The sequence below is a fragment of the Equus caballus genome, chromosome 18, assembly GCF_041296265.1.
Source record: "Equus caballus isolate H_3958 breed thoroughbred chromosome 18, TB-T2T, whole genome shotgun sequence".
In the NCBI taxonomy this organism is placed as follows: Eukaryota; Metazoa; Chordata; class Mammalia; order Perissodactyla; family Equidae; genus Equus; species Equus caballus.
In genome coordinates, this window is record NC_091701.1 from 53,166,548 (window position 1) to 53,193,039 (window position 26,492).

The window sequence follows — 26,492 nt, forward strand, 5'->3', positions numbered from 1 at the left end:
CTGGTAAGGCAGTGTGGAAATTAATAAACAGAAACCTCATTAAGTTGGAGTCTGGAGACCGAAAGGGGGAGCCCTCATGCTCTAAGTCAGTAGCAGAGCCCATCAGGAGGAAGAAAGTCTTCCTGTTCTTGACTGGCAACAAGCTCAGCCAATGAGAGGCTGTCACAACTCAGCCAATGAGAAGCCACTACACCTAGAACTCTTTGTTTACAATAGCCCTCCCAACTTTCTACTCCCTTCTCTAACAGAGCTTCTCCTCCCTTTGCTTTGGGGAAACTTGCCCGTGGCTCACCATGGTTGCAGGCCCTGAATTGCAATTCTTTGCTGATCTAGAACAAACCCATTTTTGCTGGAGAAATAACTAGCTGTTTATTTGCTTAAGGTCACCATTTTGGTGGCCCATACAGGGATACAGAGGAAACCCCTGAGGACTCCGAGGCTGCTGAGGAAACAGGTGGGGTGCTCACAGAGCCCGTTGAGCTCGCTGCTTTTCTCCGGACCCTGGAGTTTGAGAGTAAGTCTTTCTCCTGGATCCGAGCTTCCACCCTCTGCATTTGAGGCTTTACAGCCTTTATTCAAGATCTGTTTTAAGGCTTCATCCTTTTCTGGTTAAGACCTTGTTTTTCTGCAAGAACTTGGGTGGCATTTTGGCCTGATTCTCTGAATCAGGCTGTTCCTCGGAATTGCGCTAGCCTTCAGTCTGATCCCTTTTGCAACCTGGCTATTTCTACTAAAACTGTGCTAGCCTTTGGTCCAACTTGAGGCTGTTCGCTAGAACTGGGCCGGGTCAGCCTTCAGCCTGGCTCCCTTGGGAACAGACCGTTCCTTGGAACCATGTTGATCCACCTTCGGTCTGATTCCCTTTGGAACTGGATTGTTCCTCAGAACTGTGTTAGTTCAACCTTTGGTTCGTCTTTATGAAATGGGACTGTTCCTTGGAACTGGCTGGGATTAAGCCCGCAGGCTGTTTGAGCTGTTCAAGCTGTTGGAGTTACAAGATGTTTGAGTTGTTTAGACTGTTTGACAATTATTCTTTTGCTTTAGAGAAAAAACCTCTAAGAAATGAGATCTCAGCTATCTAAATATTTTGAGGGTGTCCCTCTTGTTATAGGGACCCCTGCCAATTTTGTGTTTAAAAACCATGGTCATTCTTCATTCACATTTCTAACTAAATGGACCAGTTTAACCAAGAGTAATTTAGAATATCAATGTCCGTTGTGGGGAAATTTTGAACTCCCCAAACTTACTTTTGTTAAAACCAAAGTGGACATCCATAGCTCTGTAATTTACAAAACTGAATGGAATGCCTATTTCAGTAGGCATTTTGAGGCTTCCGAACGTTACCAGGAGTCTAAAATAAAATTTTGCAGAGTAAAATTTTAAGACTGAGGCAAACAGATGATTAAAGAAACATAAAATGGCATTCAAAGCCTCACGTTCCTCTTCCCTGGCTTTTTTTTTTTTTTAAAGATTTTATTTTTTTCCTTTTTCTCCCCAAAGCCCCCCAGTACATAGCTGTATATTCTTCGTTGTGGGTCCTTCTAGTTGTGGCATGTGGGACGCTGCCTCAGCGTGGTTTGATGAGCAGTGCCATGTCCGCGCCCAGGATTCGAACCAACGAAACACTGGGCCGCCTGCAGCGGAGCGCGCGAACTTAACCACTCGGCCACAGGGCCAGCCCCTTCCCTGGCTTTTTTGTCTCAGGCCCTGTCTTTGGTGCCATCTTCCTCCTTCCCCTGCACACCGCCTATCCTCCTCTGTACCTGCAGTTCCCCCATACTAACTCTGTCCTCGAACTTTCCCTTTTCCCTGAACCTCTCCCTACTCCATCTTCCTCCGAATCTGTCAGATCCTCTCCCTTTAAAATTAAGCCTTTTAAGGATCCCAAGGCTAAACCCTTAATTTCTTATATTCCCTAGACTAAAGCTGAGCTATAGTCAAAGATTTTCCCAAAGTAGACAAAGATCCTGACAGGTTTGGTGAGGAATTTAATACAGCCATTCAAACTTATCAGCCTGGTGTCCCTGACTCACATCAGCTGGTTCATGTGCTTGTCAGTGAAGGCCAGGCCCAGCACTGGATGAAAACTGCTGATTGGGAAGATCCTGAAAGGTCTCTAGAATTACAACCAGCAGACCAACCCGCTGACCTGTTGTGTGACCAGGCTAATATTTTGGGGCAATTCCTAGGGCTTTCCCAAAGCCGATTGATTGGAACAAAATTCAGGCTTGTGCACAAAAACCTAATGAACCTGTTCGTGACTATTAACATTGACTTCAGATTGTTTTTAAAGAAAATTCTGGTCTTCCTTCAGGTGTTGATCCCATCCAGGTAGCTTTTAACTCTATGTTTAGTAATGGGCTGAACTGGGACCTTTCCCTTCCAGCTAAAAGGACCAGGATGAAGTGGGAAACTATGTCTACTCCAGATTTAGTTTATCTGGCAAACCAATTCTCTCACACTCAAGTCACTTGAAAGAAAGACTGCTAAAATTCTCACTGTTCAACTCCAGCAAATGAAGGCCCCTAAAGGAAACCAAAAACCTCCTAGTTTCTGCTGGTATTGCAAAGAGCCAGGACACTGGAAAAGAGCTTGTTACAAATTTAAGTGCTTCAAGTGCCGTTAGCCTTCTAACCAGCCTTTCCGATGTCCTCCAAATTCCCACTGAGGGGCCTCGGAGGAACTCCCAGGGCTCTTCCTAATCCTCGCTCTTAATGGGCTTGGAGAAGTGTTTCTCCAGATTGGAGATGAATCTCTTTCTATCCTAATTGACACCAGAGCCACACTCGGTGCTCAACCTCACTTCTATAAAGCAGCCCCTGCCTCAGAGTACTAAAACAGTTCAAATAGGTGGATCTCTAATAAACCTCAAAAGGTTCCTGTCTCTGAACCCATTCCCTTTTGGTGAAGCCCTTTGAGAGACACATGACCTTTTCTCCTTAGTTCTTCCACCTCTATCCATCTCTTAGGCCGAGACTTCTTGGAAGAATAACATGCTGAAATTTCTTAGTCCTGAAAGGTGGAAATAATTCTAGAATTTGACAGCAGCCATCAAAACAGCCAATGAGATGAATTAAATGACCCTTTGACATCTTTTATTTGTTCCCTCTCTGGTGGTACTGGAGCCGATTCTGGAAACACTGATCATTTGTCCCTATTGAATCAGCTACCAGCCTCCTTACAGGCAAAATCTTCAACTGATACTGGTAAAATTCACAGCGTGTCTCTCATCAAGATTCAAATAGATCCCTCAAAACCTCTCCCCCAAATTAATCAATGCCTTATAAGTCAAGAAGCTGTTCAAGCTATAAAGCCCATAACAGAAGATCAAGTGGCTCAAGGCCTCCTTACCTCTTGTACTAGTCCCTGTAATACTCCTGTTTTACCTGTGAGAAAACCCAAGACCTGAGGGTGGAGGTTTGTCCAGGACCTCTGAGCAATAAACAACATTGTTATCCCTCCACATTCTGGGTTCCTAATCCTCATATGCAACTAACATCCATTCCCACTGGAAGCAAATTCTTTATAGTAATTGATTTATTCAGTGCATTCTTTAGTATTTTAGTTGATGAAGCTAGTCAATACCTTTTTACCTTCACTTGGGAAGGAAAACAATTCACGTGGGCAGTGGGCAGCAATGTCTCAGGGTTTTACTGAGAGCCCTTATTTCTCACAAATCCTGGAGGCTGATCTGGATCATATAAACTCCCTAGGGTTCTACTTTGTTGCAATGTGTGAATGATTTGCTTCCTTGCTCTCCCTCTCAAGTCTCCTCACAGGAAGACAGCATCCACTTGCTAAAACGTTTAGCCTTAAAGGGACATAAGGTCACCAGAGAGAAATTGCAGCTTGCCCAAACCCAGGTGCAATGTTTAGGGCGTCTGGTATCAGGACAAGGGCTACACCTAGATCCAGATAGGCTTCGTGGTGGCCTAAGTTTCACAAAACCCCAAACTAAGTTTCAACTGTGAGGTTTTCTCTGGCTAGTTGGTTATTGCTGAAATTAGATTCCAGATTTTTCTCTTATGACCAAACCTTTCTACATTCCTGAAGAACAACCACCCTGACCCAAGTTTATGGGAAGAACTGGACGGCATAGACTTGAAGTCCTTAAAGGAGAGTTTATGAACCCATCTGCCCTTGGACATCCCAATGATCAGATTCTCTTTTTCCTTTCTGTATAGAGAAAGGAAGGGAATGCCCTTGGGGTACACAACCAAAAACACAGGGACCACCACTGACCCATAGGGTATTATAGCCAGCAATGGGACCCTGTGGCATGGGATACCCCCCTGCCTTAGAGCCCTTACTGCCACTGCCTTTTTGGTTAAGGCCACTGAGAGGATCATTGTGGGACCACCTTTAACCATTTTTGTCCCTCATGCAGTAGAAGCCCTCCTGAGTCCTCAGCACACTCAACACGTTTCGTCTCACCTTCTATGAAATCCTTTTGTTAACTTCTCACATAACTCTTTTATGTTGTAATAACCTTAAACCTGCCACTCTTCTCCCCTCCGTTACTGACAAAGTCCCTCACGACTGCTGAACACTGGCAGATCACCTCCCAGCTTCTCAAGATGATGTGCAGGAAGCTCCTTTGGGTAAAGCCAGCCCCTCATGGTTCACTGATGGTTCTTACTAAAGGTGACAATGGCAAATGCTGTGCTGGGTGTGATATTTCAACTCCTTTTGATATCATTGAGGCAGTGCCTTTACCTATGGCTGCTTCAGCTCAACGTGCTGAATTATACACTTTTACGTGGGCTTGTACTTTAGCCAAGGGCAAAACTGCCAATATTTATACTGATAGTAGATAGGCTTTCTGAGTAGCTCATGATGTTGGAATGTTGTAGAGGCAATGTGTCTTCCTTGCTTCCAGTGGAAGTAAAATTAAAAATGGCCCCTGCATTCAGGATTACTGGATGCTATATTTTTACCTGCTGCTTTAGCTATTGTAAAGACCCTGGGGCATTCTAAACCTGACTCTCTGGAAACTGAAGGAAATCACCTTGCTGATATTTCTGTAAGGAATGCAGCCCTTAAAGGAGCCAGCAATAACCAAACCTTTCTCATGGTCCCAAGGGATGTTTCCCCAAATGATAACTTAGAAAAACTGGCTAGAGAAGCCCAACGTTGGCCTCAGAAAAGAAAAAACAAGAGTAGAAATTCAATAATCATTGGTTTGATAAAAAGAGAAAGTTCTGGTTCCAACCAAAGAACAACTCAGTCCTATTGGGAACTCTAAAATTCCCACTCCTAACCACTGTACATGCATTAAACCATTGGCCTACTGACAAAATTATAGCATTCATGAAACAATATTGGTGGCAAAGTATCAACAAGGCCGCAAAAAGTGTCTACTTCACTTGTCCCACTTGTCCAAAATACAATTCAAGGAAGCCTGTTCATACTGCTCCCAGACGATTTAAACTGCTTAATGGTCCATTTGAGGTTTAGCAAATGGATTTCATACAATGTCCCCCGTTTCGTGGCTATAAATATGCTTTAGTCATGGTCTGTATGTTTTCTCACTGGACTGCGGCCTTCTCTTGCAGACAGGCTACTGCCTCTTCTATGGCTAAAGTCCTTCCGGAAAGGGTTATCCCTGCCTGGGGAACTCCTCTCGAACTTCATGATGCTGGAGGGATCCAGTTTACTGGTCAGGGACTTTGATAAGTCTGCACTGTTTGGCCAGTTTTAAGACACTTTCACTGTACTTACCAGCCTCAATCTTCTGGTTTAGTGGAACACACTAACGGCATTATTAAGACTCAATGGGCAAAGTTTGTAGAGACCCTCCAAATACCTTGGCCAGAAGCATTCCAGTTGGTCCTTCTAAATATCAGATCCACACCCTTTGAACTCATAAACTCTCATCCTTTGAGAGAGTCGCAGGATGCCGACTGCACTGGCTCCTGCCTCTCTTGACCCACACCCAATAAAAGGAGATAGTCTCCAATATTGCAAATGCCTAACTGCTTCTATTCAAAATAACCACGTTTTGGTAGAGCAATCTCTTCACAGTGCGCTCCAGGGAGACAGAGACCTAAAGCACAACACCTTGCAACCTGGAGATTTTGTCTATTGAAAAAGACACCTCCAGAAGGACTCAACCTCGCTGGAAAGCTCCTATCAGGTACCGTCAACTAACCTTGTACTGCAAAACTCCAGGAAACAGACTCTTGGATTCACGTGACACACATAAAGAAAGCACCAAACCCTGACTGGACCTGCACATCATCTGGTGACTTAAAAGTAAAGATTTCCTGGGATTGAAGCGGATGACATCTAATGAAACATTTTCTCAAGATGTTCACACCAGGCCTGCTGGAAGTTTGTCTGCCAAACCTTTGATGATGACGTGACGTTTCAGATGATCTCCAGTGCCTATGATCTCGATAACATATGGACTTTAGCAAAGAAAAATGCCTGAGAGTTCTCCCTCCCACACCTCCTTTTTACTCAAATGTGGCCGTAATAGCTTTCCAGTCTGTGCGCTTTCCTTCCGATGTGGGACACCACATCCAGGAAAGGTCCTTGCTGGCACCCACAGACAAAAAGTTGATGAAACCGGACAAACCTGACTCTTGATCACTGATGCTTTCAGAGAAAGACCTTGATGGAAAGGAGAAATGTGGAAATTAATAAACAGAAACCTCATTAAATTGGAGTCAGGAGGCCAAAAGGGGGAGCCCTCATGCCCTATGTGACAGCAGAGCCCAAGAGGAAGAAGAAAGATTTCCTCTTCTTGATGGACAAGAAACTCAACCAATGAGAGGCTGTCACAACTCAACCAATGAAAAGCCACTACCCCTAGAACTCTTTGTTTACAATAGTCCTCCCAACTTCCTCTTCCTGTCTATAAAAGTTTCTCCTCCCTTTGCTGCTGGGGACTTGCATGTGGCTCGCCCTGGTTCCAAGCCCCAAACTGCAACTCTTTGCTGATCTGGAATAAACCCATTTTCGCTAGAGAAATAACCAGCTGTCTATTTGCTTAAGGTCAATAGCAGTACATAGTAAACATTCAAGAAATGTCCATTGGATCAAATTTAATGTTTGTATCTACATGGGTAGAAAGAACACTACTCATAGCATATTTTATACCAAGAGTGTAGGGCCTGCAGTCCCGACCCCCTGGAGGCTCAGGCTGAAAGATGACAGAAATCTAAGAGTCCTGGGCTAAGGGGTGGTGTGACTATGGTGTGCGCACCCCAGTTTGGAAAGTTGCACTTGAACCTTCTTTCCATAGGCTTTTCAAAGTGCCCTGTTGGTTGCTTCCTGGTGTTTTACGCTCTTTGATGCAGAGATTAATGAATGATTCCATCAAATTTGTCTAGTTATCAGTGCTATCTGCTCTATAATTACTATATTAATTCACCTCTACCTCTTGGCCCCCATCTTTTAAAAGATGAGTACAACACTTGCTCTTATTTCTACTCGAAAGGAACTTCTGTCCTCCATAGTCTGAAAAAAAAAAATCTAGGTGCTTGAAGGCTCTTTCTGCATGTTATTAGTGCTGGCTTACTTGCATGAATCCAGTTTTCACAGATTCTCAGTAAAACTTTTTGGCCCTGTGGTCTCACCCAGTTTAAGTTTTTCAATATAATCCTGATTGGTTTAAAATTCACATCTGATATTTTCAAAAAGAGAGACCCAAGAGACAAACAACCACCTTTGCCTTTTATTATCCTCTCGAGCATTCCTTCCTGTGGTGGAGACTGGCCTGGGCCTCTCCTTCACTGGCGTTTGGTTGTGGGCTGGTTCTGCTGCTGCAAAAGCAGCTTCTGTGACACTCGGACCCCAAGAAGCAAGAGACCCAAGGAGCTGAGCAAAGGCATTGGGCTCAGAGTATTATGACCCAGGTTCGAAGGATGTTTTGTTTGTTTTGGTATCTTCTGCATTCCTTCCTGGTTTCGTCCCCCATTTCCACTCTTACACACTTGTGCTGTTTCCTTATAAACGTCTTGAGTGATCTGGCCTAGTTTCTTCTATTTCTCAGTGCTTTTCCATTTGCCCTTCAGCTCTCGATGAAGTCCCAAAAGTACTCAGTTTGTCTCCTGGTTATTTGTGTGGTCTCTACACTGCTATAATTTTTTAGAACCTGCAACACTACCTTTTTGAATGGCAGTGCTGGATTACTTGGTCTGATGGTTAATTTTGCCTGTCAGCTTGACTAGGCCATGGTCAAGCACCAGTCTAGATGTTGTGAGAGGGTATGTTTTTAGATGTGATTAACATTTCAATCAGTAGACTTTGAGTAAAGCAGATTATCCTCCATAATGTTGGTGGGCCTCATCCAATCAGTTGAAGGCCTTAAAAGAAAAGACTGAGGTCGCCCAAGGAGAAGAGAATTCTGTTTCCAGACTGCCTTCAAACTTGAACTGCAACATCAATTCTTCCCAGTTCTCCAGGTCTCCACCCTGCCCTGCAGATTTCAGATTTGCCAGCCCCCAGGATCATGTGAACCAATGCCTTAAATTATTCTCTATCCCTCTCTTTATCTCTATCTCTATCTCTGTCTCTCTCCCTCTCTCTATCTCTTTCTGTCTCTATATCTAACCTCTCTCTAAGGCTAGGATATATCTATATCTATATCTATATCTATATCTATATATCTCCTTTTGGTTCTGTTTCTCTGGAAAACTCTGATCGATACACTCGGTCCTCAAAACTCCCTCTTCAATGAACCCTTCCTGGCCTGAGTCTACTGATTTTTATTTACATTATCAAAGTTCATCTATTTCTTAAAGCTACTTTTGTTTTTTCTTCCTTTTTCTCAGGACCTTGAAAATAATCAATCACCTTGTCATTATTTCTTCCAAAGCCCCAGAATTATGGGAATAATAATAACAATCACTTGTATCTGTGTAGTGCTTTACATTCACAAAATGCACTTAATCTCACAAAAACGTGAGATGGGTAAGGTAGGTATTATTACAGGTGAAGAAAGTAGGATTTGGGCATCCTAAGTAACTTACTCAAGTCAACACTGATAATAGGCAGCAGAATTAAAAAGGAAGCTCAGGATCCTGTTCTCTTTCAATAAGATTTGACGTTTTAATTAATAATTCCCAAGTCCTGAGTCCTTGGGCCTAAGCTTCTCCGAGCCTGAGATTTGTTTGAAAACTTGAGCTAATGAATACAGCCAGGTCCCACATCCCCGACGTCCTTAGGCACCATCTTTTCTCTGAGGCTGGAGAGGAGGGAGGCGGCTCTCGGGGAGTACTCAGTGGTAGGCTAAGGCACTTGAACTCTGTCTTAGGAGGGGTCTGGGTACCACTGAGGGTTTGCATCATAGTCTCATCATCCCTCTTTTTTGTAATCACTGTGATCCCAAGGCAAGGTCCACAAACGCCTTTCTCTGTTTACACATTCCTCGCATTTTCATTCCAATATTTCGGTAAGGAATGAGGTTGTCATCCGTTCTTCTCTATCATCTTTACAAATGTTTAAGGAACTTAACTTGGAATTGCCAAATCTGGGTCAGAGACTGGTCTGAGTTATTTCCTGATGTGTTGGAGCTGAGTCCTGTGAGTGTGTCCTTGGCCTGCCAGCTGGGGTATCACGGAGGTGGTGGGGGCACACAGAGGGAGACACGCGTCCCTGGCGCTGGTCTAGGGGGCTCAGCAAAGCTTCCCTTTGCAAATTCTGGGGCTGCATGTGGGGAGAAAGAGTGCAAACAGGGAAGCCACTGTCTTCATTCATGACCCTTCATTCCCGGGAAATCCACCCAGGTTCTGAAAACAACCTCGTCCTGGCCCCATAAACTTCATTTTCTCTGCAGCAAAGAAAAAGTAAACACATCTGTTCTTCACCTGCCCCTTCCTTTCCATTCAAATTTAGCCTGGAGAGGAAACCTTTTCTTCCGTGGCTGGAAGATTCTGATGTCACACCACTAGAGGGGCGACAAGTTCCTAAATCTCAGGCTCCCTTGCTGAGGCTTCTCCATCCACCCCTGACATCAGGGCCAAAGGGGCCCGGAGACAAGTGGGGACGGGTCTAAAACCACTCTCAGACGGTTTTAATAATATGAATATTGTGTAATATGAATAACAGAAATAACAGTAACCACTAATGAGTGCTTACTCAGAATTAGGCACAGCACTAAATCTTTGATACACATTATTTCATCAAGGAGCTGTTCCCTCCGCTTCCAGATGAAGCTCAGGAAGGTTAAGTAGCTGCTCAAGGACTCACAGCTGGAACATGGTTGGAGAAATGGTTCTCGGCCTTTTTAGAGGCCCATGGCCTCCAGCAGGAGCTGCAGCTGCCCATGGATAAAAGTCGCTGGGGTGAACCCAGAGAATGAAGTCCTTGTGCCTGCAAGTTGGTTCTAGTTAGGTCTCTTCTGGAACAGCAACGGTTCCAGGTCAGCAGTTCTAGATACTCAGTATCTCCAAGGTCACCCCAGAGTGAGCCAAAACATCCTCAGCCTTGAGGTGTCCTTGTCCTGGTCTTGGGGCTTCTAAGGCATCAGTGACTCCAGCTGCTCTTCCATGTTCACCACAGCAATGCCCATCAGACGCGGCATTCCCACCATCCTCTTTACTCGGGCAACATAAATTTTGGGCTGATTAGGGGTGGGAGTGTGGGAGGGGTGTGGGGAGAAACAGCCAGGCTGGGTAAGGAAGAGCTTAATTGCCTTTCTCTTCCTTCTGTTGACCTCTCTCATCGCCCCTAACTCTGATTCAAAAAGATATCAGGGGACCCACCACCCTAGACCTCTTGGGGAGACTTGTCTGCTCTGAATGGCTAGGACAAAAGCCATTCGAAGTTACAGGTCAAATAAACACTGCTTATGTGTCAACGCATGGCCAGTGAATGTACGCTCCCTGGGCACGTTCAATGTACCCTGTGTTCTTGTGACAAGAGGTGGGAAGATGTACAGCTAGGTGAGGCACTACATAACTTTAGAGCCACTATTTCAGCGACACTTGGGGGGAAAATGTAACTCTAATTAATTTTGGAACCAAAGCAGACGGTGCCAGCCACTGAACCTGGCTCCCTCCCACTGAGGAGTGCTTCTCAATTCAAAGTGCTCCCTTGCTGGGCTTTATACATGAAGCCCTGCCTGGAGTTGCTGGCAGGAAGGGCCAGGAAGATCCAGGACAGACAACCATGGAGATGCAAGGCAAACCAAAGGCTTGCTCAGGCACTAGATGACACATCGCTGGAACATCATCCTTTTGCTCAGCTCCTGGGAGTTCTCGTGAGCTAATGGAGAGTCTCAATGTGAGGATCAAGTGAGGGACACAATGAAAAGGAAATGAGCACAGGACAGATCACGGCCCTCGGTTCTTCACACTCTTTCTGCTTCCAGTCGTGCGTCTCTGCGTCCTTTCAAGCTCTCTTTTCTGGTGGGAGGTGTGCCAGGCCTCCTGTTTAGGTCAGAGGGTTTGCTGAATGCTCATTTTATCTCCCCTTGCAGACTTGACTGTTGTGAGAGGAGACTTTTTTGTCTGTGGTTGTTAGGTTTTAAATCCAGGTGAATCGTCATTTTTCTTAGAGCTTTAGAAGATGTTGGCTTTGGGAAAGGCCCATTTTTATTTCAAGATGGGTATTTGAGTGGTTGCTGATGGAATTATCCTTTCTGCCTAGGTGCTATGAAAATTTTCTAGTTTCAGAACATATGTGCAGAACTTTGTGTGGAAAACCAGCCCACACACCACACCCTCCCCAACACACACACATACACGCACACACCCCCTCAGTGAGTTTTCTTATGGAATAATAAACTGCCCAAAGCCAGGTTGGAAGCAATGCAGTGCTGTGAAAGAAGGGAGATCGGAAATCACTACTTCACCCCAAGTTTGAGGTATCAGTGTGATTCGGTTATAGGTGGCACCAGTTATTGTGACGTTAGCATGGTTAAGAAATTACCATGGTGTTCTTACCCACACGTCGTGAATAATACAACCTTTCTTTCGACTATTTGGAAGACTTCCCTCAAAACGTAGCCCTCTTTAACTCCCAATAGGAGGATGTTTCCATAAAGAGTTCAAGAATTCAGCTGACGAAACAGCTAGAGAAAATAAATTAAGTAAAATCATTCCTTTTATTCATTTGTAAATGTTCAATTCAAAGTCAGGGTTTCCTAAAATGTGTGTATGCGTCAGAGTCACCTGGGATTCTTCTGGGCCTCAGTCCACGTGGGAATCAGAACCCTCGGGGGTGAGACTGGAGAATGGGGGGTAATAGTTCCCTCAGGTGATCCTAGGACATCTTAAAGTTTGAGACCCTCCCTGGAGGAGGCAATCCCCTCACAGCCTAAACAGTTATGCCTCACAAAACCTGCCGCTGGGTTGATATCATTTTCTTCCTGACTTGAAATTTATAAAGTTGGTCTCATGCATCTTAGTTAATTCAATTCATCAAGCATTTATTGAGTGACACTGATGTGCTGTCGGGGACACAAGGATGAGCAAGGTCCAGTTCTTGTCCTCACTAATCTTACAGTTGAGTAAGAAGGATCAGACAAATGCACAAGTAAGTACAGTGCAAGGCAGAAAATGGTGAGGTGCTCCCAAGCAAGAGCTCTACCAAGTACCAGAAGTTCAGAGGAGACATGACCACATTGGCAAGGAGGACCAGGAAAGCCATGGTTTTTGAGATGAGCCTAGAGTGATGAAGAGAATTTCACAAGTGGAGTTGTGGGGTGTGTTGGGATTCTGGGAAGAAGGAACAATGTAGGCAAAGGTGTACAGGCGGGAATGTTCAGGAACCCACAGTTAGTGTGTTTGAGACAGAAAGTAGTTTAGAACCCTCTTGTGACTGTCTGGAATGCTGGGTAGATGATTTATTTTATTATTTATTTATTTTGAAGAAGACTAGCCCTGAGCTAACATCTGCCGCCAATCCTCCTCTTTTTGCTGAGGAAGACTGGCCCTGAGCTAACATCTGTGCCCATCTTCCTCTATATGTGGGATGCCTGCCACAGCATGGCTTGACAAGCGGTGCATAGGTCCGCACCCAGGATCCGAACCAGTGAACCCCAGGCCGCTGAAGCAGAACATGCAAACTTAACTGCTGCACCACTGGGCCAGCCCCCAGATGATTTTTTTTTTAATTGAGATAGAATTCACGTCATAAAATTCATCCTTTTAAAGTGTGCAGTTCAGTGGTTTGCAGTGTATTTGCAGAGTTGTGCAATCATCAACATCTAATTTCAGAACACTTTCATCACCGCAAAAAGAACCCCTATACCTGGTAGCAGCCACTCCTCGTTCTCCCCTCCCCCAGCCCCCGGCAGCCCCCAATCTGCTTTCTGTCTGTGTGGTTTGGGCAGATGAATTTGTACATAATTAAACAGAGAGTAGGGCGCTATTAATTATTTTAATTAAGGTAAAATTTGCATATAGTGAAATGCACAGATCTCAGTAGACAATTCAATGAGTTTTGATAAATGTATGTACTTATCTTACTAATTCTCCAAAATACAGAACATTTTCATCACCCTGGAAAGTTCTCTTGTGCCCCCTTCTAGATAATCCCTTCCCCATAAGCAACCTTTGTACTGATTTCTATCACCATAAGTTAGTTCTGTTTTTTCTTAAACTTCATGTAAACGGAAGCACACAATAGGCACTCTTTCGTGTCTGGCTTCTTTTGCTCAAAATGGTATTTTGAGATTCATTCCTGTTGTTGCGTGTGTCCGTAGTTCATTCTTTTTTGTTGCTAAGTAGTATGAATGTACCACATTTTGTTTATCCATGCCTCTGTCGTAGACATTTGAGTTGTTTCCAGTTTATGAACAACCGTGAACAAAGCAGCTGAGACCTTCTCTTTTTGGGGTATGTGCTTCATTTTTTGGGGGAGGGTAAATACCTAGGAGTGGGATTGTTGGTCAGGGAGCTACTGATTTTTCAGAGCAAGAACGTGGTCCCACCAGACTGAGCTTTGTATGCAGGCAGAATCAGGAATGGGAGCTCAGAAAGTCAGAAGGGGTGACACCCCTTGTGACTGGGAGTCAGAATACACAGAACTTGGAAAATGAGCGGAGATGGGGGGACAGTGGAAACAGAAGCCTTAAAGACTATTTATCTGGTATTTATCCTCCAGGCGTTCTTAGGTTCTGGGCAGTCCGATTTGTAGCATGATAGACTTATTCTCATTTGTGGGAAAGATAAAGGTTTTGGTTTTGGACAACAAGATGGATCACTGTCCCCAAAAGGCCATCTCCCAACACCTTCCAGAGTGCCTGGCTTGGAGTATCAGTTGAGTGAATGAATTGCTAACAATGATTTGATACTTGGGTAGAAAGAAAGGGCATCAGAGAGAGTGGGTGGGCTGAGGCAGAAGCTCACACACCAGAAATTAGCCCACTTGCTGGACTGGTTGATTAGATTAGTTACTTGTGTAATGAGGTGGAGAATTTTATTCATCAGAAATTCTTCTCCAGAATTGCTCCCAAGAAAATCAGTCAGAGCATGCCCAGTGATTCTCCCTCCTTCCCCCCCCCCCCCCCCAGGGAATGCCGGGGGCCTCCCAGACACGTTTATTCAGAGAGGATATTTATGGGCACTAGAGGCACAAGAAAGCTGCTGAATTAGAATTTAGGAAATATGGGGTGGGGTTTTTTTCCTTACTGTGCTGACTATGAACAACTTTAATAATCTATTTCTTGGTTTTCTTATCTGTAGAATGGGAATAATAATAACATCTATTTCATTTCTCTTATAAATAAGTAGATTATAAAAATCAAAAGAGATCATAAATGCTAAAATACTTTGAAAAAGGTAGGCTCCTCATTGCCTTCCAAATAATGAAAGAACCAACGAAGTTCTCAGCTTTCTATGCCCCAATAATTGCTTTCAATTATTGAAATTTTCAATTATTTCAATAAAAGCAATGCTCCAAATTGCTTTGTAATTTATTCTCCCACTATTGTCTCTGCAGACAACCCTCCAGACGCCAACTGTGGCCAACAAATGTCTTAGGCTGGCCCGCAGCCATGCTCAGCCTTTGCCCAGCCTGGGTTGTCCTCTTTCCTGCTCTGATCCCAAGAAATCCTTCCTAAAGTCTGTCACTCACACTAACTCCTTCCTAGAGTCTCGTCTTATGACACCCTCCTATTCAGCTTTTGTGCTCCAAAAGCAGAGGATTTACAGCAGAGGTCACTTGCCCTTGAGATTTCAATAAAATTGACTCACACCAGTCCCATGGAAGTGCTCCATCCTCTCCTCCATCTGCAAATTTGCGGGAATTTGTGCAAATTACAAACTCATGGGCGTTTCTGGCTCCAAGTTCTCGCTCTCTCTGAATTTTTAATGGCTCTTTCATCTCTCAACAGATATGGGATTCACCTCACCCTCCTTTTTTATAGTTTCCACCACACAAACCACTCAGAGGAGGAGGCATTTGTGTGTCAAGTTTACTAGAGGGGCTGGCCAGGTGGCACAGCAGTTAAATTCCCATATTCCGCTTCAGTGGCCCAGGGTTCACTGGTTCAGATCCTGGGTGCGGACATGGCGCCGTTTGGCAAGCCATGCTGTGGCGGGCGTCCCACATATAAAGTAGAGGAATATGGGCATGGATGTCAGCTCAGGGCCAGTCTTTCTCAGCAAAAAGCGGAGGATTGGTAGCAGATGTTAGCTCAGGGCTAATCCTCCTCAAAAAAGAAAAAAAGTTTGCTAGAGAGTTGAGGCAACGGAGGGAGGTTTGTATTCTTGCAACATATATGCCATAAGATTACATCTTATACAGCCTACCTCTTGAAATTTCTTCGGTCACTCTGCTGTAAGAATATCTCATGGGCTGCTTTTCTCCACAGGCATAACCCTCCATTTGGCCTGCCCGCCATCCCTCCTTCTTTCCTTCTACTTCCTTCTCTTCTTGACTCTCCTTTGCTCATCCTAAATTCCTTTAGCCAGTTCTTTGGCTCCTTCCAAACTTCAGCTTCAGGGTCTCACCTTCACGCCTGGAAGAGATTATCAGATTTTTTTCCCTGAAGATAGTTTCCTCTTTAAAATATACTTCCCACCTTTTGTTACATTGACTAAAGTTATTTATGATTGTGTCTTACAGCCCCTACTGGGTTACATGCACTTTCATAGCAGTGTTTATTTCTGGTTCATATTTTTTTAAATTCCCCCAGAGTTCAAACCCCAGGCCTTGTTCATAGTAGATGCTTAGTGTTGAATGAATGAGTGATTGAATGAATGCATGAGGGAAAGCTGGTATCCATTATACGACCCCCAGCAAAAGCAGAGTGGAAGGAATAGAAGCACCAGGTTTCCATGATAGGGTATTAATATGTTTCAATCACCACCAGAAGAGATCAATATGGGGTACAGAGAGCCCCTCCAGAGCTCAGCCTGACCTAATGAGCAGGTGAATGCCGGGCCAGGGTCCAGGCAGCCTTTGTGCTGCGCCTTTTTCCTGGGAAATGAGTGTGCAGCACCGATTCTTTTCAGAGAGGCTGCTGACCTTCAGTTGAATGGTAACAATTTATGACCATTACCAATGAGAACTAGAACTGCTCCTGTGACCCATGGGATTTGTCCTTTCCATCCCATTTGTTACCCTTCAGAACAGATTTCCTTCAGAATTGTCACAAGGAGTAACAATTCAGGGCAGACTCACAAAAACCCTCATACTCGCTGATTGGAAACATGAAACACGTATTTCATTACAAAGACTCTTCCATTCATCCGATAAAAAACGGAGAAAGAGAAAGAAGACTGTGGCTCGAGCAACAATGAAAGAGTCTGTACAATACAGAGCATGCTCTTGAAGTTGCCATTGAATCCTGTAGTTCTTTACATCCTGAAAGTAAAAATACTAATGTTTGTGGAGTTTTATAGTTCACTAGTGTGTTCATCCAAGAGGTACATGATTTAACTAAATCTTTGCAATAAGCCTATAAAGGGGGAATCGTCACTATTCCCATTCTGCAGATGAGGGAACTGAGACCCAGAGAGGCCAATTTTCCCAATGTCAGACGCCTAGGAAGTGGCAGAGCTGAAGCCAGAAGTCCGTCTTCTGACTCCAAATCTTATTTGCTTTCCCTCACACCATGTCACCTTGCCTGTAAGATAACCGTTGAACCCTGTTTATACATGGCACATTCAGAGCTCTGGGACCTAAAAATCCAGAAGGATAACACTACCTTAAGAAAATGTATAAAATCATTGGCCTAATGAGTGATGCCATAGGCTTAGTTACCTACAATCCGGTCATATTCTCAAGAGTAATTGCTGAAGTGAATAAATCATTTTGCACTTCTGTATCTTAGTTTTGACCCGTTACTTGGAGTGAGTAAACCTAGAGTGTGTAGTGCCTGATCCAAGAGAGCACACAGGGTTTCAGAAAGCTGGAAGGGAAAAAGTGAGTGTAGGCTTTCTCTCCTGCTCCAGGAAATTTTCCCTGGCTCACCTCGCTGTAGTGGTCAGCAGAGCATAATGGTTAAGATCCTATGTTTTGGAGTCTGACTGACGTGGGTGTGTGTCCTGGCTCTACCATCGACTTTGGGTGAGTTACTTAGCCTCTCTAAGCTCCAGTTTCCTCTTCCTCACCTGTAAAATGAGAACACGTCAGTTTGGATTCTTTGGTTGTAAGCAACAGAAATGGACTCACGTATGCCAAAAAGGGTAATTTATTGAAATGACCTTAGTTCTCTCCCAGAATTGGAGGGAAATTGCATGATCAGGCCTTGCAAAGAATAGAAACCCGGCAACTCCATGGATCTGAATGGCAGAAGAAACACGTTCTTGTCAGCACTCTGACATCAAAGTGACTCTACCACCGTTTTCCATTCTGGTGTCACTCAGGGCAGGCTTGACTGGCTTAACTTGAGTCATGTGGCCACACTTGGACAAGGAGAAGGGGTCGGGGAACTTGATTGACAGTCCCTTCAGAACCATATGGAATAGGGCAGAGGTAGTTACAAAGAAAGTTGGAGTGCTGCTTTGAAAAAAGGAGAAGACAAAAGCAGATTTATTACAGGAATAAAAAATAGTACTCCATAGGGTTGTTTTCAGGATTAAAAGACGTAATAAATTTAAAGTGCTTAGTATGATGTCTGACACACAGTAGGTACTTAATCAATACTTGTTGTTGTTGTTAGCCTGGAACAGAAATGAATTGAAAAGGAATATAAATAATCCAAGGAGATAAATAAAGCGAAAGAGAAAAGTTTTCAACGGGTGGCTTGGGAGGGCAAAATAGGGACCTCCTTCTCCCCTAATACCATGACCACCCCTAAAATACCATGAAATCTGTAATGAATGCCTTTAATTATTTGAACATCCTATTTTGTCTAAAGAATGCTAAGTGCAGAGGCACCAGTAAATTGACACAACCGAAGATTATTTCACTGATAAACTGAATAACAGATACATAGACACATCTATATAGAAAGCAAATGGCAATAAAGGTGAAGTATAAATGATTCATTTTCAGAAAATTTGGTTTTAACAATCTAAGGGATGCAATGAATATTTTATAATTATTATGATGGAATCATTTTAAAATTACAGTAAAATGGTTCTCACTTATTCCTCTGTAACATGAATGAAATGTATTGGCAATTAACAATTATTCTCTGATATTTCTGCATACCACACTAACTGCAATGAACATTAATATTTATGTGTTACCTACACTGTTACTGACTGGGCCAGATTTGGTCCCTAGATCCTCGTTTCTCTATTCCTAGAGACATAAATGGGAGTTGCAAGTGAGTATCAGAAGGCACATTTTCAACTGCTGTAGTTGATCATTCTTATAGTTGATATCCTGAAAGCTTCATAACCGTGGCAAATCAGCCCTCACTCTGGGAACGGTCTTAAACAAGTTGGAAGCCATAAACCTATAGACAGGGCCGAATGTAGCTGGACAGTCACTCAGCTTAATGGCGAAAACATGGCTCTATTATTTCTAAAATCACAAAGTATTTGAATTAAGATTTAGAACAAAGCAATCATATCTATCTATCATCTGTCTCTCTATCTAATCAATAGACACAGCCTCCGAAATTTACACTGGGACTACTTCATGTGATACTGGAGAATGTATCCCTTTTGGTTCTCAAATCTGCATCTAAACCTTGACGTTTCTAGATCTTTGTAAGAAGAGACAACGCATCTCTGTTGTGGACCTTCTGCCTCAGAGGACCCACCCTGCTACCATCAGAACTTGCCTTTTGAGGATTAGTTAATGCCTACAGCATTTAAAACAATCTGAGACTTCAGAATGTATTTTGCATCCATTCTTCCTTCATTTATAAAGAAAATGAAGTGGAAAAGTTTTCAAACCTGTAGTTTTAAAGACAATCCTTGAAAGCTCACAATGAGTGAGGAAACTTTTTTTTTAAAGATTATTGTTAACTTGAAATGCTTTTCATAATTGATATCATGAGACATCCCTCTAATATATCTATCTATCTAATAATATAATATATAAGACATCCCGTCATTATATTTGGCAATAGGCAGGACTCAGATAAGGGTTTAAGAGAGCTAAAAACAAGGAAAACATATGTTTGTTATCTAAATTGTTATGTGTATCCTGGCACTTAATATTTCTAAAGTAGTGGGGATTTTAAACAGCTCATTCTTGTCAGTTGCTTTTTAATGAATTTGGACTTGAATGATTATCTTAGTTAGAGTCCACCACACTTGCTGTATGGGACACTTACATGTGCTTGGCATCCTTAGTGAGAACAAGGTTCCCACAGCATCGCACCCATTGCTCTGCTCCAACACACCTCTTAAAATTCTGGTCAGCCTCTCCCAATCAGATACCGAAAAGCAATGAGGCATCATGGGCAATGTAGTAGCAAATTACTAGTTTATAGATAAATATGTGCTCATCATTACCTGAAGGTAATAATTTATGAGGTAAACAAACAGTAAATCAAACTCTTTAATCTTTTGATTACTTAAGATTTTGCATGTATAGTTAATCTTTTCTTTTGAACCAATGTTTTTTTCTCTTGTTTGTGGAGAATAAATACAGAAAAACCTCAAAATAAATAAATATATAAAATTTCCTCTGTCTTTAAAACAAAAGGATCTGAGGGGCTGGCTAGAGTATTCCCTCTGAAGAATCATGGTTTTTTTCTTTAATGGGGCCTGCCCCTTAACATTTTCAATGACCAATGCCACAGTACCATATGGCTCAATTCATAGGAAATAAATACGCTCCCTTTATCTTCTGCAATTTTAACATTTGATTACATCTTTAGCAAACAGTAACACTGAATATATGCTTATTGTATTACTCTTATGGGGTGATTGGTTATTCTAAGAAAAGTTTATGCTAGAACAATATAAAATAGAAGGAAGGCAAGAATGGAGGATTTAGGCACTCCAACGATTATTTCCCAAACTGCAGTCGTGTTCAGACCGATACAAAATAATTTTTAGGTGATGATCAAAATGAAAACATAAAATTTAAAAGTTCTTCTAGAATTTCTAGACCCTATAGACTTCAGTTTAATAAATACCGATTGAAACTACTCCAGGTAGACAGATTGATTCCTATCATTGTCCTTATTTTTCCCCTGGAAGCATCACAAGGATATCTAGGTAACTCATTCCAAAGCTAAAGTATTTTTACCGTCGGGAAATTGTTCCTGAATTCCCAACTTCTCTCTTTTTAGTGTGTGTAGTTTTCACCCTCTAGTTAGTAAACTATTCATATATTCGAAGATAATAATTAGGTTTCCTCAGGCTTGCCAGATGGATATTGTACAGAGAGCATTGACCCCCCCCCCCGCCCCCGCCCCACCTTCCAAGGACGCTGGGCTGGGCCTGGGCCCCACACAAAGGAATGTGTCTGGGCTCGGGGTGAAAGATGGCCACTTCAGCCTTGATCCTAAGGCACAAGTTACAAAAAAATATGTCCTGCGTCATGTTCCTTGTCTGGGCTGGCTACCCCAAGGGGCACCTGACAGGACCTTAGAAACATCCATCTATGAGAACAAAAAGGTAAAAACACTCCATCCGTGGGAACAAGAAGACATAACTCAAAATATCCAAATGTCTAAAACCCTGAGTCGGAACCCAGAGAAAGCTTGGGATAAAAGGGAGTCACAGGCATAGAATAATTGGAGGTCTCGCTGAGGAAAGGACGCTTTGCCTCAGACCCGGACCATCGGCACTCCCACCCGCCGCACAAACTATTGGGACTTCCCCGGCTGATTGTGGTGTGGATGTTGTAAGTACCGATTTGTTGTTCCCCTTTATCCCTGCTCCTTGTTCTGTTTCCCTTTATCAATAAACTTTGATTGCTTAAACAACCAAGTAGCCTTGGCGGTACCTGTCCTTTCTTGCCTTTTGCGGCTGCGGGCAACAGGTATATATCATATCCCATAATCTTATTTAAGGTTCTATTACTTTTTTAAAAAAAACCCGTCTCTACTTGTTTCATTGAAACTCTCTCCCTAGTTTCCACTTCCCCTCTTCCAAGCTGAAGAGCCCTAAACTAGAAACAAGCCTGACCCGAGCCGACAACGATCCAGCTCCTGTAATGCAGTCCACGTGCCGTCTTCAGATGTTCTGTTTTGTTCTTTTTTTAATAAGGAAAGAGTGACTCCACAAAATATGTTTGTGAAGAACCAATAAGTGTCACATCAAAGTGATCACATTGTTCTTCTCTGTAAGATTGTCTAAATGTTGTGGGATAGTTCCCGGAGCCACGGATAAACCGAGTTCGTGGTGTGCTATCGAGCAGGGCCCCCCAGAACCCTGCTTCATGCATTCTCCGCTGTCCTATTGTCATTTTTCATTTGCATAACTGGCTTTTTCGGAACAGCTTACTGCCATAGTATGGTTATGAAAAGGTGTTTCATACAATCTAATGATTGTTGGATTCATAAAAACGTGTCTGTTTTGCCTTCTGCACTTGTATATTTAACGACTGATAGAGCAGAAACTTCAAATAATGAGGCAGTGTTGCTGCCTCAGAAACACGGATCGCTTTCCTCCCTGACTTGTGTAACTCTTTCACGTTGGTTGGAAATGTCGTTTCCTGTTTCTTATCTCTAATATGCTCCCCTATTCTTGTCAGCTGAGCATCAGTCAGCCTGCCCATTCTCACTGAGCCTGCTAATGGGTCCATGTACCTCCACGAGCCACATTTTTGCATGTGTCCAGTCTGCATTTCTAAGTCCAATGAGGCCCATCAATTACGCTTTCTCGTTGGCCTCTCTGCAGTCCGTCAACAGCCAGGGAGCAGCCGCCGGCTTTTATCCTCCCGTGCCGTGAGGCCGATTGGAAGCAAGCACTCCCGACAGTGGACATGTTGCTGGCTGAGCTACCTGGGAAACTTTTTTAACCTTTCAAACCAGCATGACTTCAACTGTGTCACATTCTGCACTTTTAACACTGGTTTCAGATTCTTGCCAATGTCCCTAACAGTCAATATAAGCGTTTCTGATGTTCTTGTATTATTCTCCTATTGTTTATAATCGTTAATGTTGCGTGGTTATGCTCAATGTTCAAAGCATGTGTGTATGTTTGTGTGCGTGTGATTATATAAGTTTCAGGACACACAACACAGTAGGATGTCTGTATTTAAGTGCCAATTCAAGGTTTCTTTGGAAAAATACCCCAACTTTGAAAGATCCGACTTCAGTCATTGACTTTGCAGTCAGAGTGTCTGGGTTTGAGCTGTGGCCCCCCCACTTACCAGCTCTGGCTTGGTCAAGTTTCTCAGGTGCCTGCTCTGTCTGCTGGCTGGAGGAGTTCCTGCTCCACAGGGCATTTGGGAGGATTAAATGACATCATCGTGTAAAGCTGTGAGAGTAGTTTGCCAAGGAGGGAACTCTCAGTGTTTGGGTTATTACCAGCTATTATTTTTCTGTCTTCTTAGGAAATGTTGATTTCTGTGTCAGATGAGTGATTTATACAGGCTTACACGGAAAAACATTTTTTCATCAGGGAAAAAGACTTGGAAAATCCTTATCACCTGGAGGTTTCCTTGTTGCGATCCTGTAGCTTGCTGGGAGCCCCTCTGTGTTCACCGTCCTGAAGACTGACTTCCAGCTCACCCTGCATCTAGTCAGGGCAGAACGAACAGGACAGCTGTCCAGAGGTGAAATCTGTGTCAGATTCCTTTGCAAATATAGTTTGTCCAAAAACTACAGTAGTGGCTTTGAAATACATGGCAAGTCTTGCCTCTCACTCAGAGCAAGGTTTCCACTTAACTTGAAACTGAAATTTTCTCTATCAATAGCATGCTTTGCAGCTGCCATTTTCTGGCTCCCTGTGGGTCCACATCCCATCCAGACGTAAAACCACTGGGCCAATTTCTGGCCTGGGAGGGTTCTGAGTGGGTGAGGGTACTGTTCTTTTAAGGGCGGCTGCCACTTGAGTGCAAGTTCATTGTTCGAAACCCCAGCTGCACTTCATTAGGGTAATGACCACAGACCAAGAGGGGGGCTGCCTGCCAAAAGTGACTCAGTGGAGAGTGAGATGCTGCTCCAAGAGAATGCAGCTTCACAAAGGACTGCTTAACCTGGACCCTGGCTTTCACAGGCCCAGGAGGGGAATTTTAGTTTCAAGTACTGTGGTTGTTTTCACAGGCCCATAAAGAGGATCTCTGTTAGAACCTAATCATTATCACAACATTTGAGTGGCCACATAATTCCATTCAGTTCTACAGATAACCAATGGTGTCAATTATGCACAAGACACGAGCTGGGTCTGGAGGGAATTCAGAGAAACAAGACATGGTTCAAGCCCTCTAGCAGCTTACAATTTAGTGAGAAGATAAGACAAGTGCAATCACCAATTAGTCAAATAAATATTCAATGTTTTTCTCTTATGTGCCTGGAAATGGGCCAGAAAAGGGACAGCAGGTGCATGAAGCCCAGTCTCCACCCTTGACGAACAAAAGTAGAACGTAAGCCACAGGGAGTCCTTTTATCATTTTAAACTTTTTATTTTGGAGTCATTTTAAACCCAGAGACGAGGTGGAAGAAGAATCCATGTGTATCCCCTTTACCCAAACTTCCGATTGTGAAGGTTAGTCTTATCATTCTTGTCCTATTGTATATACATTTTTTCTTCTTCTTTTTTTCTCTTTCTTTTTCCTTCTTGAGGGTAAGTTAAACTCCTAAATATTTCATTGTGTGTTTCCTAAAAAAACAAGGACACTCTCCTGCCTAATCACAGAACAACCGTCAAAATCAGGAAATTAATATTGATATAATATTATTATCTAATCCTAGGGCCTCATTTAAATTTCACCAATTGTCCCAATAATGGTCTTTATAGCAGAAAAAAAAAAATTTCCTTTGTGATTCCTTATCAATCCAGGATAGCATGTTGCATTTAGTTGTCACATATATAAAAATCTCTCTTTAGTCTCCTAATTCTGGAACACTTCCTCAGTCTTTTCTTGTCTTTTGTGACCTTAATGTTTTTACAGAATAGGGGATGGTTATTTTGTACCATGTCCCTCAATTTGAGTTTGTTGACACTTCTTCAGGATTAGATTCAGATGATGCATTTGGGGCAGGAATATCACCAAAGCGAGGTTATGTCTTTCTCAGCACATCATGGTAGGAAAGACATAACATCGATACGTCCCATCACTGGTCATGTTAGCTCTTATCAGCTGGTTAAGGTGGTATTTGCCAGGTTTCTCCACTGTAAGTTATTATTATTTTTTCCTTTGTAATTGAGAAGTATCTTATAGGCACTACCTTAAAATCATGTTAATATCCTCTTCCTCGACAAATGCCCGTCTTATTTTATCACCCTTATATGATTTTTGCCTGAATAAAATATTATCACAATAGCTGCCAAATTTTGTTTTTCTAATTTCTAATTTCAAGCTAACATCCATTAGTTTGCTTTCTACTGAAAAAAAGAAATTTCCCTTTTCCGTCATTTATTTATTTATTTATTCCTATCAGCAAGATCCATGGATTTCCGTTTCATTCAACGGCTCATAAGCCGTTACATCATCATTTTATTGCTCAAATTATCCCCCATTTGGGTAGTGGGAGCCCCTTCAAGCTGGTTTCTGTGGGATTTTTGACAAGTCCCCTTAACTTTTTGAGAGTTCCTTATTTTCTGGAACAACAAGACGTTCCAGGCTCATCTTGTACTTTGCCTGCCTCAGCCCTTTCTCCAAAGAGCCCTGATTGCTGTGAGTGGAGAATGGCATTTAGAAACAAGATCTGGGTGCCACGGGCCCTCATTGCTTCTAAGCCCTCTCAGTCGACAGAGCTCAGAAATGTATGTATGTTTATATATATATATATACACACACACACATTTGTGTCTATTTCTATATCTATGCAAATATATTAAAAGACATGAGTTTACACCAATAGTTTCTACTCCATTTCAACACTACAGGGGCCGTTTTAGTCTTTACTTTCTCAATATTTATGACCCCTTTCTCCAACTGTGAAAAAGCTTGCTCCCGTTATCTGTTCACATATTTATCTGCTTATTTTCCTTGTATGACAGCAACCTCTGGACCCCAACCCCTCTGCTCGGGCCCTGCAGATCGCACAAACCTCATCGACCTCCCAGGCCCTGACTGCCTCCTTTACTCCAGCCCCAGGGTCCTGCCACCCCAAGTTAAGGGAGAGAAATTAATAAATCATTTTTAAAGAAAAGAAAAAAGGGAAGACAAGAGGAAGAGGAACCACAGTTGCTATGGTCTGAGTGTTTGTGTCCCCCACAAATTCATTTGTTGAAATTCTAGTGCCCAATGTGGTACTAAGAGGAGGGGCCTCTGGGAGGCAATTAGGTCATAAGGGTGGGGCCTCATGATGGGTTTAATGTTCTTATAAAAGAGACCCCCAGGCCCCCTCCCTCCTTCCACTAGGTGAGGACACAGTGAGAAGCTATTGCCCATGAACCAGGAAGCAGGCCTCCACCAGACACTGAATCTGCCAGCACCATCATGTTGGACTTTTAGCCTCCAGAATGGTAAGAAACAAATGTTTGTTGTTTATAAGCCACTCAGTCTGTGGTATTTTTGTTATAGCAGCCAGAACAGACCAAGACAACAGTCTTAAAAGAAAAAATAATAAATTGTCCAAAATTTGTTCCGCACTCCACCAATTCCTCTTCTATCAATAAATTCAATTATTAGATTTAACTGTTTGGAGATTTAATGTTCAATATTTTAAAACCCAATGAATTATTATACAATTGTAATAGTAAGTATTACATAATATTTTTGAATTCAGACTCAAAGCAAATAACATATATACCATCCTAAATACCATCTTAAATCATAAAAAGATACAGAAAAGTATTGCCTATAAGAAATTCCATATCTTTTCTTCTTTCTCATCCAGATTTGTTTCCCTGGTTCTCCCCTAAAGATTGGTGTCAGGACCCATGTCTCTTGTGATTGTATAAAAGAAATGATGAGGGGGCCGGCCCCATGGCTGAGTGGTTAAGTTCTTGAGCTTTGCTTTGGTGCCCTATGGTTCGTGGGTTTGAGTCCTGGGCATGAACCTACACACCACTCATCAAGCCATGCTGTGGTGGCATCCCACATAGAAGAACTAGAAGGGC

At 42.9% G+C, this 26,492-nt stretch overlaps 1 long non-coding RNA gene across 2 annotated transcripts in view; it reads left to right on the plus strand.

The window, feature by feature from the left end:
- The first annotated feature begins 257 nt into the window (after window positions 1-257).
- The window catches only part of LOC138918786 (uncharacterized), a 35,710-nt gene continuing 9,475 nt past the window's right edge, over window positions 258-26,492 (plus strand). The window contains exons 1-2 of one of the 2 annotated variants that reach the window (XR_011428536.1): window positions 258-514; window positions 25,792-25,895. This is a non-coding gene — a long non-coding RNA (uncharacterized lncRNA). The remainder of the gene's footprint in view (window positions 515-25,791; window positions 25,896-26,492) is intronic. The other variant, XR_011428537.1, reaches the window with a different exon arrangement.